Source organism: Pleurodeles waltl, chromosome 2_1 (assembly GCF_031143425.1).
Source record: "Pleurodeles waltl isolate 20211129_DDA chromosome 2_1, aPleWal1.hap1.20221129, whole genome shotgun sequence".
Taxonomy (NCBI): Eukaryota; Metazoa; Chordata; class Amphibia; order Caudata; family Salamandridae; genus Pleurodeles; species Pleurodeles waltl.
This window is the reverse complement of record NC_090438.1, coordinates 440,628,110-440,647,315: the sequence shown is the minus strand read 5'-3', so window position 1 is coordinate 440,647,315 and position 19,206 is coordinate 440,628,110.

Here is a 19,206-nt window from a genome sequence, read left to right as displayed (position 1 = left end):
GAGGTGCCTCTGGGGAGTCAGTAGCTCATTAAAGATGGGTATAGGAGTTGTGGGAAGCCTGTTAAATCCTTGGTCCTTAGAGTCACGCTGGAGTCCTGCATTCATGATGAAGTGTAGGTCCAGTTCTTCTTCCCCTGGCAAGAAGGCAGCAGGCCAGCACAGCAGGTCAGCAGTTCCTAGTAGAGCAGAAGTCCAGCAGAGTAGCAGTCTTTGTAGCAGAAGAACAGTCCTTCCTGGTGGAGAATCCACAGGTCAAGAAGTGTATTGAAGTGGTGGCGTCAAAGGTCAAGTACTTATACCTAGTGTTCCATTGAAGTGGGGGAAACTCCAAATAAAGGTCTTTGAAGTGTACAGAATCCCTCTCTCACTGCTCTGGCTTCATACTCACTACAACACAGCCCTTTGTCTAAGTCAGACCAACTCCTATTCAGGTTTAAATGTCAGCTCCTTACTCCCATCCTGCCAAAGATGACTCATCAGTCCATGGTTGGTCCATCAGTCACACCTAAGCACTTTTCTGTATGGTAGGTTTGTGGGAATGCACAAGCCCAGCTGTCGCCCACCCCAGATGTGTATTCAGAGACAGGCAGTAGACACCCAATGGCCAAAGTAAGAAAATGCTAACTTTATAAAAGTGCCATTTTCAGAAGCGCAATTCAATATTCGACTGCAGTATAAGTTGTGTTTTTAAATTGTGAATCCATAGATACCAAACTTGATAAACTCATCTCTTCCAGATTGCAAATTATATTTCTAAGGTGTAATAAGGTAATCCCAATGTTATCCAATGAGAGAAATAGGCCTTGCTGTAGTGAAAAATGACTTTGAGAGTTTTTCACTGCCCGGACATGTAAAGCTTAAAAGTACATGCCCTGTCTTTTAACTGCATTACACTCTGTCATCTAGGTTATCTAGAGCCTATCTTAGGGGAGACATATGTATAAAAAGGGAAGTTTTGGTCCTTGCAAAAAGGTCATACATTTTTCCAGGTCGACATGGCAGTGTAAAACTGCACACACTGACTTCGTGATGGCAGGCCTGAGACATGGTTAGAGCGCTAGTTATGTGGGTGGCACAATCAGTGCTGCAGGCCCAGAAGTATCATTTAATTTAAATGCCATGGGCACATGTAATACACTTTACCAGGGACTTATAAGAAAATGAAATAGGCCAATTGGGGTTCAGGCAATTTTACAATGATTTACGGGTGAGAGCACAAGCATTTTATCACTAGTTAGCAGTGTTAAAGTGCACTTAGTCGTAAAGCCAGCAAAAACATCATCAGAAAAGTGGAGGAGGAAGGGAAAATGTTTTAGGGTGACCCTACAAAAATGGACATTTGCAACACTATTATATTGTTGATTTAATTGTTTGCATGACTTTATTGGTTACGTTTTTATAGATTGATTTTATTGGTTAGCTCAGTTTTGCTTTGATTTTTTTCATTTTGAATATTACATTAATAATATTTAGATTGCTCTAAAGATGTTTGTAATTTATGTAAGTATAATTTTTGCTCATTTTGTTATGTATTTAGTTACATTTATTTGGGTGCATTATAATTATGCATTATTTTTTGTTAAAACTTGCATATATTTGTAATGTTTATTGGTATTATTTGTTTAACATAAAAGTAGTTATTTTTATGTTAATTTAAGATAATGTAATTATTTTGATGATATTGTAGTCAATGTTATGTGAGGAAATATTTTTGACAAATTATGTTTATTTAAAAGTAAAGATATTTTTGCTGCTGATAGTTTTGTTTTCGATATATGAGTACAAATTGTTATTGGGGGTGTGGTTTGCATAGCAGACATCGACGCACGCACTCTGAGCAGGCTGCAACCTGTGTCTTGTTCATTCACCATTACACAGCTCATAAGAGAGGTTGCCCACCCTGAAAGGTCTTCCTGAGGTGCCCCTGCCCACCTGAAGCCTCATGGGTCGAGGGTGAGACCCCTGGAGCTGAGGGTGCGGTGCACTTACGAACAGTGAAGAGGTTCGGCTGGGCCGCTTTGAAGCACTGCAGCCACCCGTACGCAGTTCTACATAACATCGACACCCACTGGTTGGGGTGTGGACACACTCAGGTGGGTCGCTGCTGTGGTTGCGCCTCTGGCGCTGCTGCCAGACCAGGAACAGGGGCCTGCTAAGGATTCAGCAGGCTCCGCATCCAAGAACATCTTGGGTCGGTGACTGCATTTGGTTGAGGAGCACTGTGGGGGCCGCCCATGAAGCTGCCCCACAACCATCCTGGGAGGGACTGGGGTGCAGAGGGCGCTCTGGGATTGTGACAGACCTGTAGGGCCTGGGGTGGCACTCCCCCTCAGGCTGTGGTGGTGCTATGGTGGGCCTGGCCACACCGCTGCTGGTGCTGCCCAAGGCCTTACCTAGCCAGCCTCATCTGGTGAACTTTTGCCAGGGCCCATTGGACTGATTGGCAGGGCCCACCTCCCAATGAGATGGCTGTACTTGCATGGGATTCAGCCACCTGGATGATGATCCTGTCCTGGAGGCAGTACTGATCGGCCTCCTGGAGGACACTGCCGGTGCTCATCCTGTGGTGCACCCTGTCCAGAGGGCCGGTGCCTTCCTACACAGTGTCACAATGGGCGGGGGCCTGCAGCTAGTGCACGAGAAGGTGGCAACAAAACTACCTGACAACAGTGTGCAATTCAACTCCATCCAAACACCAGGAGCTAGTCGTTGTTACTGCCTGGGAGGACAAGGGTGCGGCGGGGACCGGCTGCATCTGCCAGATCACAGAATATAAGCAGACATTGAAGACCTGCATTACAGGCCTGCACTACTTACCATACATTGAGTCAAAACACTACTTGTGACCAACAAGGTTTCATGCCTCCTGTGATGAGCCATCTCTTTACCACTATGCAGGGGCTGCTGTGGTGCCCTGAACTTCGCAGGACTGGGTGGGACATGCCACAGACTCTGCCGATGAACTCTAATCAAAACATGCCGTCAGTGACAAGCTGAATATGGTCCTGGCAGCAATGGAAATGGTGGGTGCCAGACTGGAAACAACAAGGACCTCCCTAGAGAGTAAAATTAATGCCATGGCACTCAACCTGACACTGCTACATGTGGACCACATGAAACTTTCTGACAGAGTATATCCAGCAGAAATAAAGTTTGAAGGACTGCAACCCAAGGCAAGTGCTCTTGAAATTTCTTTGAAAAAATTGAATGATCGAGTACAGATGTTCGAAAAGCATGTGGATCATGTGGAAGGGCGGTCCCACCGTAACATTATTCGAGTTGTGGGACTGCCGGAGAGAGCTGAGGGGATGGATGATGTATTCTATGTGATTCACTGGTTGCGGCAGCAATTGCCCCAGGGGCCATTTCTGCCTTTTTTTGCAGTGGAGCATGTTCTCCGAGTACAGCTCACCACCCCCGACTAGGATCTGAGCCTTGGACATTCCTGTTCCACCTGCTTTACTACAGAGACAGAGATGCAATCCTCTATGAGACAGGAAACATAGATGAGACCAGTGTGGATAATGCAAAGGTTATGTTTTTACCAGACTTCACCCTTACCATGCAGCAGAGATGCAACTCATACACCACAGTCAAACATAAGCGCCACAAACTGAATATGCAATATGTGCTTCTGTTTCCAGCGAGGGGGAAGGTGGTGGCTGAGACCGTGCTTGCTTCTTTAATTCCCCTGAGGAGGCCTGAAACTGGTTGGAGATGGAGGGCAAGGTGGGAGCAGCTCAATTTCATCAACACAAACCTTTATGCACCCGGGGGCCACTTCACAGAAGGTGCAAATGCCCTTATCCCGGTCATGCACAGACACATGGCAATGCCCCCAACCTAATGCAAGTGATTCAAGAGTGGCATCAGGCCCTGCAAAGGGCCGCTGGATTTGGGGGTTCTTGCAACCGCTCTGACATGGGGGAGGACTTAGAGGGAATGAGGAGTGAGGAAAACGTCCTCGCAAAGGAACTGTCTGGAACTGGCTCCAATGCTCTCCCAAATATTACTCCACAAACTGCTGACAACATTGCCTGATGACAAACTAGTGTAGGCGTATCACTATAATCAACTGTACCTTTTTGTATTGGCTGTGGGAGGCTCGGGTTTGGGGACCAACAGTGATGTTATGACGGATGTTTATTATGTGTTGGAGACATAGAATGGCAGCACTCTTTCACTGTTGACATGCAGCTCAGGTATTGGGGTGGAACCCTCCCATCTTCATGTACCATACGGAATGATCTCATGCCACTCACACACATTGTGCATTATCTTTCTCCCTCTCTTTTATCCCTTCTTCAGCACACTATCCACCTGAGCTGCTTTCTAGTTGTCATTAATTATAAGTATGGGCAGGATTCATGTTGCATCTCTGCACTCATGGTATATTCAGTTTAATGTTTATTGTAGTTGAGAAGTCATCAGAGACCATTTTATTATTTGCCTCAAAGCAGCACTCCTTGCACAGGCTTCTCCACGCTACGAGACACTATGGCTATGTGACTAGAGAGACTTCACCGGCTATCACTGCTGTACTGAATTCTGAGATATGACACAGTTTAACATACTCACCTGGAATGTGAGAGGCATCCTGTTAGTAAGTGGATTATTGGTAAGGGCAGGTAAGTACCTACATTTAGCAATAGGCCAATAACCTCCACTTAAGTCCAGTTAGGTCTCAATAAATTAAACCGAGATAAATCCTTGGTAGCTTGGCAACGAGCAACAAAGCTTAACTAGGGAGACAAGTGTGTAAAGCATTTAAAAATCATTAAACAGTAAATAAGTAAAACACAATAAAAATCCAACTTCAATTTATAACAATAGATTCTTTTTTTATCTTTAAAATGACACGAAAATAATTGAACTCAAATAAGGGGAACTGGAGATATTAATTTCTAGAGAATTGATGTTTTCTAGCCCATAGAAGCAGCTAGCACCCAAAGGGTTAAAAAAGGTCACACTGAAAAGGGACAAAGTATAGAGTTCAGGCCACCCAGGAGGTAACAATGTCACACTTTCAGAAGTGTTTCTTGATTCAGGAAAGTGGTCGAAGGCACCAGCCAAGGGTTCAGAGGTTCTGGTTTGCCCCTTGAAGTCTGGAACTCCCAGAGTGCACCTCTTCAACTTATGGAGTTGCTCCAAACGCCTCCAAACCTCTGGATCTTTTCCCAGAGGTCCTTTTTGGGTCCTTGAAGTGTGCACAGCTTGATTCAAGGTCCCAAAAGCTCTGAGTTGCTCTTTGGTAGTTGAGACTACAATTCCCAGAATGCACCTGGTCAGAATCCTCAAATGACCACTGGATAATGGCCAGCTGGGCTCTTCTTGCAGGACTTGATGCAGGGGACTCTGGGCAGCTCCTTTGTACCTGTAACTTACAGGGAGCCCCTTCTTGAAGCAGTAGACGGCAGGCAAAGTCTATTTAGTGGGGAAGCCCAAATGTGTAGCTGATGCAGTCCTTCAGTGTGCAGTGTTCAGGTGCAGGTCAGGGGTCCAGCAGGGCAGTCCTTTTTCTTCTTTGTCTTGTTCCTTAAAGGGATCTGAGGTGTGGGTGCAGCTCTGCCTTATTTATCCTTGCTCCTGGGTGGAAAGCAGGGGTCCTTGGTTATCCAATCACAGGCAGGCTCCTTCCCCCTTTGATGACCACTTCCTGTGAAGTGTGGCAAAAATCAATCCCAGGGAGCACCATTTTTCAAAAATCCAACATGGTTGAAAGTTATAGTTTATTTTAGAGGTTGGATCAGGCTGAGCCACCCACTAATGTGGCTAAAAATCCTAAACACACCCACCTCCTAATCTAATCAAGAGCGCACCTAATTGTCTGGGATTTCAGGATGTGAAGGAGGTCCTGAGCTGCTCCAAATGTCCTCCCTGCCTTTGGAGACAAGTTTAGCCGCTCTCCCCAATCCTGCTTCACCATCTGCTGAGGCAGATCTCCTCCTCCAGGCACATCCTTTGTGTTCAGCCCAGGCCACTTCATACCTCATCAAGGCTGCCTGTCCAGGCTGCCAGAGGCTGGCCAATCAGAGAGGGGCACTACAGAGCTGAAGTTGGCAACTTCCAGATAGAGTTTTATAACTCTTTACCTGAACTAGTTATATTAAATCACAGAATTGCAAGTTGTAGGATTTATTATAAGAATTAGTTTGTTACCAAACTCAAGGTATCTGGCACTTAAGGGGACTTTGTTAATTAAAATAAAGTCTCCCCATTTTAGCTTATGGAGGCCATTCACTACAGTGAGGGAAAAACGGATTTGGCTTTTTAACCTCACCAGCGCTTACAAAACAATTGTAATAACGTCCCTACTTATAGCTACATGGTACCCAACCCCAGGGGCATATACAGCACACCTTAGGGGTGACTTATATGTAAAAATAAAGTCGTTTAAGACTTTGGAAGTACTTTTTAGTCCAAAGTTTATTTTGCATATAACTTTAGTTTAAAAGTAGCCAGCAAGGCAGGCCTGCCTTTAAAGTGACACTGGGCACCTCCGCAGTGCATCAATGGGGGCTCTACCTATGCTGGGGTCCCTAAACCTACATTCCCTACCATATGCTTGGGATTTATAGGTAGGTTGAAATAGCCAATTATAATTAACCTAATCTGCATATTCATTTTATACAGAGCACAGGCCCTGGGACTGGTTAGCAGTTCCCAGGGTACCATCAGAGTCAGGAAAACACCAGCAAAAAGTAAAAAATTGGGACAAGAAGTTAGGGGGCCTCTGCAATCATCCCTGTTTTCTCACACTTCACACTTCATCACGCAGATACACCATAGATTTTTACCTGAGATGCCATAACCTATTGCTTTATTGCAAGAAACACATATGACCCACACTGAAGCACTTCAACTTTAGAGGTATTGGAGAGGGCAGGTAATTGCCACAAACTACTCCACTTACACTAGGGGAGCCTTGATATGGATAAGATCTGGCATGTTGCTTAAAGTGGAAAGTACAATGTCTGACCCTGAGGGTAGATGTGTCCTCATAAAGGGGAGACTTGATGGCAGGGTCCTATTGTTAGGATCCATCTAACACTGACCAACCTGTATTTTTGTGTATCCCTTCCACTACTCTTTTGCAGTGGGGAGATATCCCTTGGCTACTTGGAGGGAACTTAAACATTGTGTTGGACACAGAGTATGATCGCTCCTTACCTCCACTTTCACGCACAGGTGCGGTCTCTAATGCTCAAGCACAAGTGGAATGGTTCCAGCAATGGAAATTGGTAGACTTTTGGAGAAATTGAAACCCTGAATTGAGTCTCTACTCGTTTCATTCCATCTCCCATAACAAACAGGTCCAGATAGATCGCTTTGTGGGACATTAATGCTACTCACCTCCATTATTGACATGTCTTATTTGGGGCGCACTCACTCACACCACAATCTTCACATACTGCATATACACTGGAACATGACACCATCACCAATTCCCACATGGAAGCTGCAACCTATGCTGCTGGAAGATCGCCCATTCATAGCCTCTGTGGGTTCCATGATCACTGACTATTTTGAAGTTAACAACAGCACGGCCTCAATGAGGCTGGTGGAGTGGGACGCTTTCAAAATCACATTGTGAGGGCACTGTTTAGGAGTCCAAGGTAACATGAGACAGATCCTTAATGATGGTCTTACCAGCCTGGAAACCATTGTTCTAGCTCTGGAGATGTATGCGGTGACTGATCCGGTTGCAGGACGTACTCTGGCCGCTGCAAAGGGAGAACATGCAACCCTCCTGCAGTGACTCTGCTTGATATATTCAGAGCACTTTGGGGCATATTTATACTCCGTCTGCGCTGATTGTGCGTCAAAACTTTTGACGCACAATCAGTGCAAACGTTGCCCCGTATTTAAACTTTGACGCCCGAGCCTGCGGACAACAAAATTCCACCATGTGTGTCATTTTTTGGATGCGGCAACCCTCCTTGTGTTAATTATATGCAAGGTAGGCGTTCCCGTCCAAAAAATGGCTTAAACGGCTGTACGTCGTATTTATGCTTTCGGGCAAAAATGACGCACGGCCGAGAGGCGGAGCCAGAAAATGACGCACAGCCCGATTTGCGTCAAAATTTAACGCCTGGGTCAGGGCAGGCGTTAAAATGGGGCAAACACATCTGTATTTAATCAGAACACACAGAACAAACAGCAGAGCAGCAGAGCAGCAACAGGGAGCCATGGAGGTGATTCTAATCCAGCGTGCACGCAGACGCAGAGCCCAGCAGCAACAACAGCAGCTACAACAACACCAGCAGGGACCCCAAAGGCAGCGCAGAAGGCAGGAGAGGATATTCCGCCCCAGAACCACCTTTCATGGCCTCAGGGAACACAACATCATCCAGAGGTACTGGTTGAACTGGCAGGCCATTCAGCAGCTGCTGCGCAACATTGAACCGCAGTTGGCCCCCACTTTGGTGACACCCCGCACCATCCCAACAGAAACCAAGCTGCTTGCCGTACTTCATATGCTGGCAAGTGGCTCTTTCCAAACAACTGGTGCCCTGGTTGGCGGAATATCAAAAACATCATTCTCTGCCTTTTTGCCCAAAGTAATGGATGCCATCATTGGACTGACACCCCGCCACATCTGTTTCCTAACACACTGCAGGAGCAGCAGGAAACAAAACAGGGGTTCTACCTCATCAGTGGCTTCCCACACGTCCCTGGTGCAATCGACTGCACACATTGTACGCCTTGTGCCACCTGCTGCAACTGAACACCTCTACCGCAACAGGAAGCACACACATTCCATCAACATGCAACCCATAGTCGATCACCAGGGATTGATCGCCAACATCGTGGCTAAATATCCTGGGAGTGTCAATGACTCATTCATCTTCCGTCACTGCACCATCAATGAACACTTCCAGGATGGACGGTATGGCAATGGACTACTTGTTGGTAAGTACAAAAACCTACTTATATACACACTGCACAGCAACCCTCTAGGACACACAACACATTCACCACAACAGCAACATGTGAAAAGGAACATACTGAGGACGTGACATCGCTAGCCCTGTTAATGCACTGTAATTTTGACGTCCCTAGCGTTATGCGTCATTTTTTGTCTACCAAAACTGTATTTGCGTCATTTTTTTGGACGCACAGGAGTGAAATTTAGCCCGCATCCAGATATTTGTACAGGCCATGTACTATTATGTGGATGCGGGCTAATTTTCACTTCTGTGCGTCAAAAAAATTACACAAATACAGTTTTGGTAAACAAAAAATGACACATAACGTGAAAAAGGCGGGACTTTTCATACAGGAAGTGATGTAATAGGATATCCTGTTTACAGATCATGTACAGTGGGTGTACTTTCACTTTCACTTTGCAGTCTATGATCCTTCTAGACTGTGTGGCTGTGTAGAGAGTGTTGTCCTGAGATTTTGTGCTTTTTTGTCCTGTGTGCTATCTGTATTGTCAATTTGTGAAATAAATATTGTTGCTGTGTACTGTACTACTGTGTTTTGTCTACATTTGTCCATTTATCTTGTGTTTTTGTTGTTTGTGGGAGTCTGTTGTGGGTAGTGTTAGTTTGGGGATAGGTGGGCTCTTTTAGTGGTTAGGTTTACTTTTCATCTGTCTTTGTACCCCTACTTTCCCCCTTTTCCCCTTTCTATTTCTTTTACCCCTATTCCCTTTCATTTCCAAGTATTTCTGGTAGACCATGTCTTGGCAGGATGGGGGAAGAGGAGCTGAGTGGGTTCATCTGGCTTGTGACGCATTTCTTGCCGCTCATGATCCAGGCAGGGGGCAGGGTGATACAGGGGTATCCAACAGAGGCGCGCAGAATCCGGTGGGGAAAGGTGCTGCATCACCTGCAGCGTGTGTATGCCAGCCAGAGGAGTGACCACCAGCTGAAGCACCGGTGGGCTGACCTCATCACCAGGGAGCAGGATCTCTTGGACCACCTGAGAATCATGATTGGTGGCACTGTTGGTGAGTACGAATCATGTTAATGTGCACGATTAACTGCTCTGTAGTGACATAAGGGGATTAGTACAACGTCTGCCAGCTAACTTGCTGACTGTGTGTAATGCTGGGGAAATAGAAAGGGATAATTGATGCACTATGGCAAGGATCACAATTGCTAGCTGTCAGGTAGCACATGCTCAGCAAACATACATGTTATTTTTCCATGAAGGAAATTGGTGCGGCCTTTTTGTCAGAAAAGCAAACAAAATAGGAGCCAATCATGTCTATATAAGGGGACTATTGACAGAGAAGTTCAGATGTACCAACATTTAGGCCAACTTTGTTGACGCAATTGCTAGACTTACTTTAGAATCACTACATGATGCAGAAAATGAATGCTGCCTTCACGTCAATTGATAATACCAACGTGGCTCAGACATATGGCTCATGTGAGTCTGGTGAGTGTGGAAGGAAAGCGTTCACGGAAGTACTATGAATGTGTGGGATTATTGTGTTCCTTGATCTTTTTGGATACATGTCAGTTCTGGATTTGAAAACATCGTGAAAAGGTGTGAGGTGCCCTCAGCTAACATCTTAGAATGTTTGTTGGAGTTAGATGTCCCACATTCCAAATATGCATGGCAGTCCAAGTGTATGCACATATCTTCACATCTCCATGGTTGGTGCAAATCACCATAGCTGGGCCACATCAGTTGAATAAACTGTAACAACAGGATGGCTTACAAAAGTCCCTTCCCCTCCCTCTGTACATTGGACCTATGTGTAATAAATGTGTCATGGCCACAAGGCATATTTGACTGGTAATGCAGTCGTCAAGTAACCAGGCTTTGGAAGTCTCTCTTGGATGCACATGATGAGACGATTACACTCCATATTTTTTTCTGCTCACCAATTATGGGGCATGTTTGCAACCACATGATAGTTAGGGCCAATGTATGTGTGGAGATATGTGTGTAACTGTCACAGGAGACCCATGCTATGTACAAGTTGGCAGTGATATATCAGATGCAGTACCATCATGTCTGAATGGCTGCCAGTTCCTTATTCAGCCTACACATTGTATATGTTTATGAAATTGTTGCGCTGTGCACAGATTTTGAGCACATTTCTTCCTTCCATACCTTACATGTGGACTGGCACCCTACACTGTGGGAGAGGTGGCGACATTTGAGGACCCCGACCACTCCAGTAAGTGTTGATATGTCTGTTGTGTTGTGTTTGCTGGTTATGGACTCGTGTGAGTTGGACGCATAGCAAGGTATGATACATTGGGAAAGCTTTTCTCTTGTTCCATGAGTGGGAATTCAGTTTTTCACATGTTTTGAGTTGGCCAATGCGTATCCAATGGTATCATATAGGGATTGTAGGCCATGCAGCATGATTCTTAGCTGATAACTGCCAGAACTCAGATTGCAAGTCAAAGCCAGTTGTTACCCATCTTGTAGGTTATGGATGTGCTATGTGTGATGTGACCTTTGTAGTCTGGCCTCCCATGTACTTCCTCAGGGACATTCAATGATCTGTATTGTGATATGAGCTGTTACAAGTACAGTAGATGTATTGGCAGATTAACTTCTTGTGCCATTTCACACAATGCAGTTACTAATGTAGAATATCTGCATTTGTCTTCACAGCTGCTAACATGACTCCAGACCAGGTCCGTGAATTTCAGCGCCGGGCCATGCGATACCAGCACATCCTGCTGGTGGAGTCGGGGTTTCGGAGGATGGCCCGGCGATATCGCCATGAACGGGCCTCCGGGGCATGGAGAGCCTTCCCACAGGGTGGGCCTACTTTGCCCACCACAGTGACCACCAGCACAACCACCAATCTGAGCCAGGTGGCCCCACCCACAGCTGCCACTGTTGGTCTGACATCTGCTGGACTTCCAGGCCCCAGCATTGCCACCGGTGCAGGACAGCCCACTAGGCCTGGCACCACACCCACACAGACCTCCTCCACTGGAACCCAGACTGCTCCATCTGTTGACCCTGCAGCCTTCAACCAAATGGACCGTAAGATGGACAAAGTGCTGCGCAAGTTGGGCCACCTGAGCCGGGATGTGTGCCACATTAACCGGCGTGTTAAGTCCATTAAGAGGACCCTCCGGAGGGCCAACCTCTAGACTTTTTGATATGGACATGATTCCCACCCCTCCTTCCTCTTTCCTTGTTCTTATAGTTAGTGGGCTTAGGGGGCTTAGTGTTAGTTTAGTATAGGCTGTTAGTTTAGTTAGTGTTAGTGGGTGGGGGGTCCTGATTGTTTCTATTTTTACTTATTACATGTGTGGGTGGGTGGGGGGCTATGTTGGGGTTCTTGTGTGTTTAAAAAAAAAAAAAAAAACTTTTAAGAATTACCAAAAAAACATATATTTGTATAGGATAGTATAGTATGTGTTTAGGTTAGTATGTGTTGTCCTCCATGTGTCCCGTCTTATAAGGGGGATGGAGGGTAGATGTTTTGAACGTTTCCTTACATGTGATAAGTAAGTGTAGCTTAGGTTAGTTAGTGACAGTTGTGGGTAATGAGTAGTCAGGGTAGATTAAGGTAGGTACGATTTTTCCCTCAGTTTCCTCATCTGTGATTAGCATTTAATAAATATTTGGTTAACTCTTAATAGTATGTGTTGAATGGTACTTGATCGTGGGTTTGGATTCAGTGTACATCAATTTTGTACTATAACATCTGTGTCCTATGCTACAAACAAATCCCACTGGGCTGTACGATTGGCAGCTAGCCCAGAGCTACCTTGCAAAGTGTCGACCCTTTGTTGCAACCACCAATCACAGTTAATATGGATGACAATGTGTTTCTGTTGATAAGTGGCTTTTGAAAGTCACAAACAGTACTTCCAGACTTGGTATTGGGGAAACAGTTTTAGGTCTGACTGCAGTGTGATGATTATGCACACCCTTATAAGATAAGTTCTCATTGGCAATCTAGTATTCTTGTCTTCATGACCCTCATACATCATTTGTGACACAGTTCAGCATGATTACCTATTTGTATGTTAACTCAGACACCTTCATTTAGGCAGTTTTTGTAGTGTTTACTTAGATTAGTGTGGCATGTTTATTGTGTTATTTTTGCATGTTGACAACATTTTGCAGCCACTATTTGATGACTTAGTTATCCCCTGAGGAAGCATTCTTTTGTCCAACACAGCATGGTGGTGTATGGTTTCTCACTTCATCAGATTTGTCCCTCAGGATGGGCAGAGTATGATGCAATCATGGGCACTGTGCAGAATTCTCTGACTACATATTATCAGGACGGTTGTATTGACAAGCTACGCAATTTGACAGTAGGCACATTTCAGTTATCTACAGCACAGTTGATATGTCACATTACCCAGAGACAGATTTGTTGTGTAAGTGCTATTTATTGAAAAGTGCTGTAGTGCTATCTGCACATTGTCCATGATTGTGAGTCCATTATAGTGACATCTTACATTGTGATCCAACACAAGGGGTTACGGAAATGCTTTTGACATGCTGGGGTTGATGTTTTAGACAGTGCAGAGGGACAGGATTTGCCAATGAGTAGGAGAGAGACAATCACTGGGTTGGGTGACAAGATATACAGTGGTTTGCATAACAGTGCTTGAATAAAGTTGTTGCAAGACTGGCAAGTTACAAAGCGCAGGACCTTGGTAAATGTGGGCCATGTGGCAGGGACTAGTGCTTCCGGGTCATTTTCCTTGTGAATGTGATCTGTTCCATGTCTTCTTCTTCTGATGTGTGTGTTGCCTCCTCCGTCCTTGTTGTTGTTGGTTGTGAAGGGGCAACACACACCTCAGTGTTAGAAGACGTGGAGTCAGACATCCCGGTCGCTGCTCCCTGTCAAGGTCTTAAGGGCAGTACTGCAGCAAGGAGGGTCTGCTGGTTCTTGAGAATAGCAGCCACATCACGATGGAAGGCAGCCAGGTCAGCCCTGATGGGGTCATGATTGCATTTGTGCATGCAGTGGAAGGTTTGGGGTGCGAGGTGTTGTGGCAACTCCCTTACTGCAGTGGTGAATTCCTTGACAGTTTCTTGTAGTCCTTGCAGTATGGATGTTAGGGCTTGCATAGCTGCTGCCTGATCTGCAGATGACATCATGCACGAATGCATCCCCTCAAGGCTGGCTGCCATAGTTTGCATCCCCACCCGCACCTCCTTGGCCAGCTCCCGCTGTACTCCAACTACAGTTCTCTCAAAGCTGGTGCCAGTGTTGTCAGAGTCCTCAGCTGTATTGGAGCTGGCAGGTCTTACAGTTGGGGTGGTGGGTGGATCCTCTGCGATGGCTGCTTGTTCTGTGCTCCTCCTTGTGACTGAAGGTGGGGTCTGGAGGGTGTCAAGGACCTTTTGGATAGTCTCCTGGGGAATGTTTATCGGCTCGTCATCCATGTCATCAGGGAAATCTGGGACAGGCATATCCACAGGAGATCCATCTTCCTCTGCAATGAAACAGGGTAAAATTAGTGTGTCTGTGTTGTGGCAATTTTGATGTGACGTGCCTGCCTTTTGATGAATTCACTTTGTGATCTTGTTTTGTGTTGATTTCTCCAGTCCTTCAGATGGGCATTCTTCCAGGCCTTTGGCCCACCTGTGTGTCACATGTATGTTATTGAGTTATCAGACTTGTCAGCCTCATTGCCTCTAGGTGTTGGTTTATGCCAAATAGAGAATTGCCACCTTCTTTTCCTACTGAAACCTCCGTCTACATCCATTCTCATGGTGAGACCTTTCACTGGCTGTGGGTGTAATGATGGCCCTGGCAGCACACTTAGCTATCTGGACCTGGCCCAATCTCTGATCTTTCACATCCACTTAAATGTAATTGACATGTGGCATATCCTATGCATGGCAATGTTATGATCCGATGTGGATGTTGACATTGGTAATGTGCCCTGCTGATGTTGGGGAATGTGTGTTACATTGGATTGCCCTGATAATTGTATCAGTGTCCTATTTCCTCCTCTGACTGTGCAGGTGTATTTCAGTGACCAGTTACATGTGTCCCCCCCTCAATGCTGTTGTCTGAGCAGTATGACATTTGGGATGTTGCATTGTTACCCAGGCCTAGGATGGACCGAGACATATGCAGCATGGGTGTGTCCTTAGTGCTGTGTAGCTCCTATTGTTGTTTACATTGGCTGATGTTTGTGACAACTATGGGCATTGACATTTGAGAGTACTGGGGCCTTTGTTTTGTTTCTGGGGATTGTTGAAGTTGTCATCCTCACCCCTTAATTTAGGTGCGTATGATCCATGGGGAGGTTACTGCCATTGGCTACTTGAGCTGCACACAGAGCAGAGGTAGTAGTGGCAACTGTTGTCGCAGTTACATTCCAGTTGTTGGTATGGCTAGAGGTTGTTAATAGGGCCCTAGTTAATGTAGGGGGTATGGTGGCGGATGTGTGCTGGGATGTCAGTTTGACGTTGTGGCCTTCCCTCCTGGCGTGGCTTTCCCTTTGCTCCATCGTTGGCATGACAGCATGCCCCCATGGGACTGTTGTTGATGTTGTGTAATGGTGTGCCCCAGGTCTTCTCAGAACGGGCCATGTCCCCATGCCGTGCCCCTTTACCCACGCCACTCTATGTATTAGATGACTTCCATGCATTTAGTGGTTGGTATCCCCCCCTGCTCACAGTTGACATTAGTGCATTTTAGTTTCCCATGCGACTTACCCTGCATGTGCGTTGTCTCCTGGTAGTCTGCGCTGTCCTGTCCTTGAATCCCTGTGACGATCTCCTCAGGGATGACGGCTGCGACCATCTCCTCCATGTGGTCCAGGGCATCCTGGTGTGCTGGACTCCCACCTCCAGTCTGCAGTGCTGCCTTCCTGTTCCTGGCCATCTTTTCCTTGGTCCTGCGCTTGCAGTCATGCCAGCGTTTCTTGCATTCGATGACTGTTCTGCGTACTTCAGCCACACTGTTAATCTTGTCGACAATTTGTTGCCATATTGCCTCTCTCCTACTGATTGGAAACTTTGATATGACAAGCAGTTGGTGCTGGTGTTCTGTCACCTCTTTAACCAGAATTTCCTGCTCCTCTGCACTAAAGCGACACTTTATTTTCTTCTTAAAAGTGTCCTGGTTCTTGTGTGGGTCCTCCTGGCTGGTTCCTGGTCTGCTGTCATATTCCTGGGGTCTGTAGTGGCATCTGGGATCCATTTTGGCTCTCCTCTGGTGTAATGGCGGTGTTCATGTTTTTTATTTTACGCTATTGTGTCAAAAAACGGCGCATATCCGGTTTGCGGGGTCGTAAATCGACCCACAGTCATTTCCGCCGCATTAACGTCGTTTTACTTTACGACTTGACGCTGTGGTGTGCGTCAAAAATAATGACTCCCACCTGTGGTTTGCGCCGCCATGCGTCAAAGTAAAAATATGACGCCCGCACAGCGCACCAAAATGGCGTTAGCCGGTGGTGAAATGTTGTTACAAAACTGCACCGGCGCAGTTTAGCGGCAAAAAGTATAAATATGGGCCTCTGTGTGCACTCATGTGTCAGCAGAAAAGGTGGGGTGACTTTTAGCATGCCTTTATCAGCAGGACCAACAGCACGCACCCATAACGTCCCTACGCGCTGAGAATGTCTGACTCTGCTACACACAGTGGGCCTTACATGACGAGCTGACCAGCGATTATTCCCGAGTATACAAAGCCCCCAGTCGCAGAAAGAGAGTCCTGCAACTCCTTCTTCGCAGGAATCATCATGCCCTGTATTTCACCCGAACAGCATGCAGAACTTGATTGCCCATTATTCTGTTAGACATTACAGAGATGATTAGAACGCTAGCCATGGGCAGGTCCCCTGGGCCAGATGGGATACCTACTAAATTCTAGAAAGCATTCGCGCCTACACTAGCCCCAAGACTGTTAACAAAATACAATCATGCCTTAGCTGTAGGCACGCTTTTGGGCTCCCAAAGGGAGGCTCTGGTAGTATCGCTGCCTAAACCAAACAAAGATCCACTGTTGGCCATTTCCTACAGCCCTTTGGCGTTACTTAATACAGATTACAAAATCTTAGCTAAAATATTCACACAGCACTTGGCACCCAGGGTCCCTTATTTAGTTCACGCTGTTCAAAATGGATTTGTCCCAGCATGCAGTAATTCCCTGAACCTACGGTGTTTCTCTAGAGTCATAACATATGCTACCCAGGACTGGCCTCCAGTGGGCTGTATGGTCTGAGACCTAGGAAAAGCCTTTGACTGTTTAGATTGGGAATATCTCTTTGCCATGCTGTTGAGTTATGGCATGGGTCAACCCTGCTTGCGACTGGTCAAACTGTTATACATGGACACATTAAAGTGAGTCTGGATGGGATCAAATATCTCTCATTCCATCCACATACATAGAAGAATGCACCAAGGTTGCCCGCTGCTGCCCTCGCTTTTTTCATTGGTGAAGGAACCCATGGCTTTGCATATGCAGCAATTGGGTACAGAATGGGGTATCCCATTAGGGGACAGAGTACACACAATTTCTTTATAAGCAGTTGATATGTCATTTTATATCTGGGATACTCACAAGATACCCTAGATCATCCCCCATTTACTATCACAATTCGCTACAATATCTGGGCTATGAGTAGACTGGACGAAGTCTTGCATGTTCACCTTCTCACCAATGGTCCAGGCCTCGCGCAGTGGTGGCCTGGGGGCATCCCTGGCATGGCAACAACATTCATTGCACTATTTGGATGTCCAAGTCTACCGCACTACCACAGACATCTTTGACTGGAATGTCAAATGTGCAGCGTCCTATACTAAAGCACAGATTGCCTTCTGGCGCACTCTAACCCTGTCGGTAGCCGGGACTGTAGCACTGATAAAAATGGTGGTCCTCCCTAGACTGTTTTTTCGCAAACCTGCCTCATTACATATCAGCTGCTTTCTTCTGAGACTTTGAGGTGCAGGTGAGAGACTTTATCTGGCATGGTTCCAGATGTAGGATAGGTATGGCCAAACTCTGCCTCCCCATGAATAGAGGGGGATTGGCTGTCCCCAACTTTGAACAATAATATTTAGCGGCTCAGATTCAATGGATAGCCAGGTGGTTTGCGGAAAAACATTTGACGGACACTGCTTCACTGTTACCTGGATGGTCCTTAACATCTTTACTGCAATTGTTTCACCCTTGCACACACTCACTAAAACATGGTCCCTTGTTACTACGTATGGCGTACCGATGTTTTAAAAGCTGCCTCTTCATTACTAAACATGTCTCTTCATATGCCCGGGATTGTCACTTCTGGGAACACTCAGACTAACTAGACTCATGTCAATATTAGAATTACACACATGGCATATGGCAGGACTACACACAAACAGAGATCTACATAGGGATGGCACTTTACTTCCTTTTGAGGTACCAACCACTGAGGACAACCAACACCCAGGGGCAATTTCTCCTGCATAACTCCTTACTTGTTACACTAAGATGGCTCTGGGGTTACTTCACTAAGCAGCCCACAACGCACCTCACAATTAAATAATTACACGTCCTGGGGCATGAGAGACGCCTCATAAGCTAGCTTGTTGACTGATTGCGAAGCCACAAAGCTACTTCACTAGTATTACGCCTACACTGGGGCACGGACGCTGCCCGCCCCTATACAGAGAGACAATGGCTGGTGATGCTCGAGGGCCTTAAACACATGCTCGGTTTGTACTCATCCAGCTATATATAGTACATAGGGCTTATCTTACTCTGGCCAACATAAATTACTTCTATCACAAGACTGATGCTGTTTGCCCATGCTGTGAAAGGGTGAATGCCAACCTCCTACATATGCTCTGGGCGAGCCCTCCACTACACAGTTATTGGCTCCCTGTAACAAATATTTTATCAGAGTGCACGGGGCTCAAGAACCTTTAAAACTGGGATCCATGTATGCTGGGACTATATAGTCGGAAATAATATCACAAAAAACGTCCTCTCACTTTCTGGATCTAGGTATTCATAACGGGCAAAAGACTTAACACACACAGGTGGAAATCGCCCAACCCTCAGAACTACCTAGCATGGCACCAGTCCATGCTCAATTGGGCGCAATCGGAAAGTGTGACATTGCATAGGGAGGAAAATCTGGGACTACGTAAATACCCAAAAGCCTCAGACTGGGACACCCTCTACATGCAATTTCAGTATGGGCAAGCACAATAAATTGATGACTCTGGTAACTCGAGGACCTCCACACCAGGCCCCTAATGCACTTCTTCAATAGACCATGACAGACATCGCCTATGCCTACA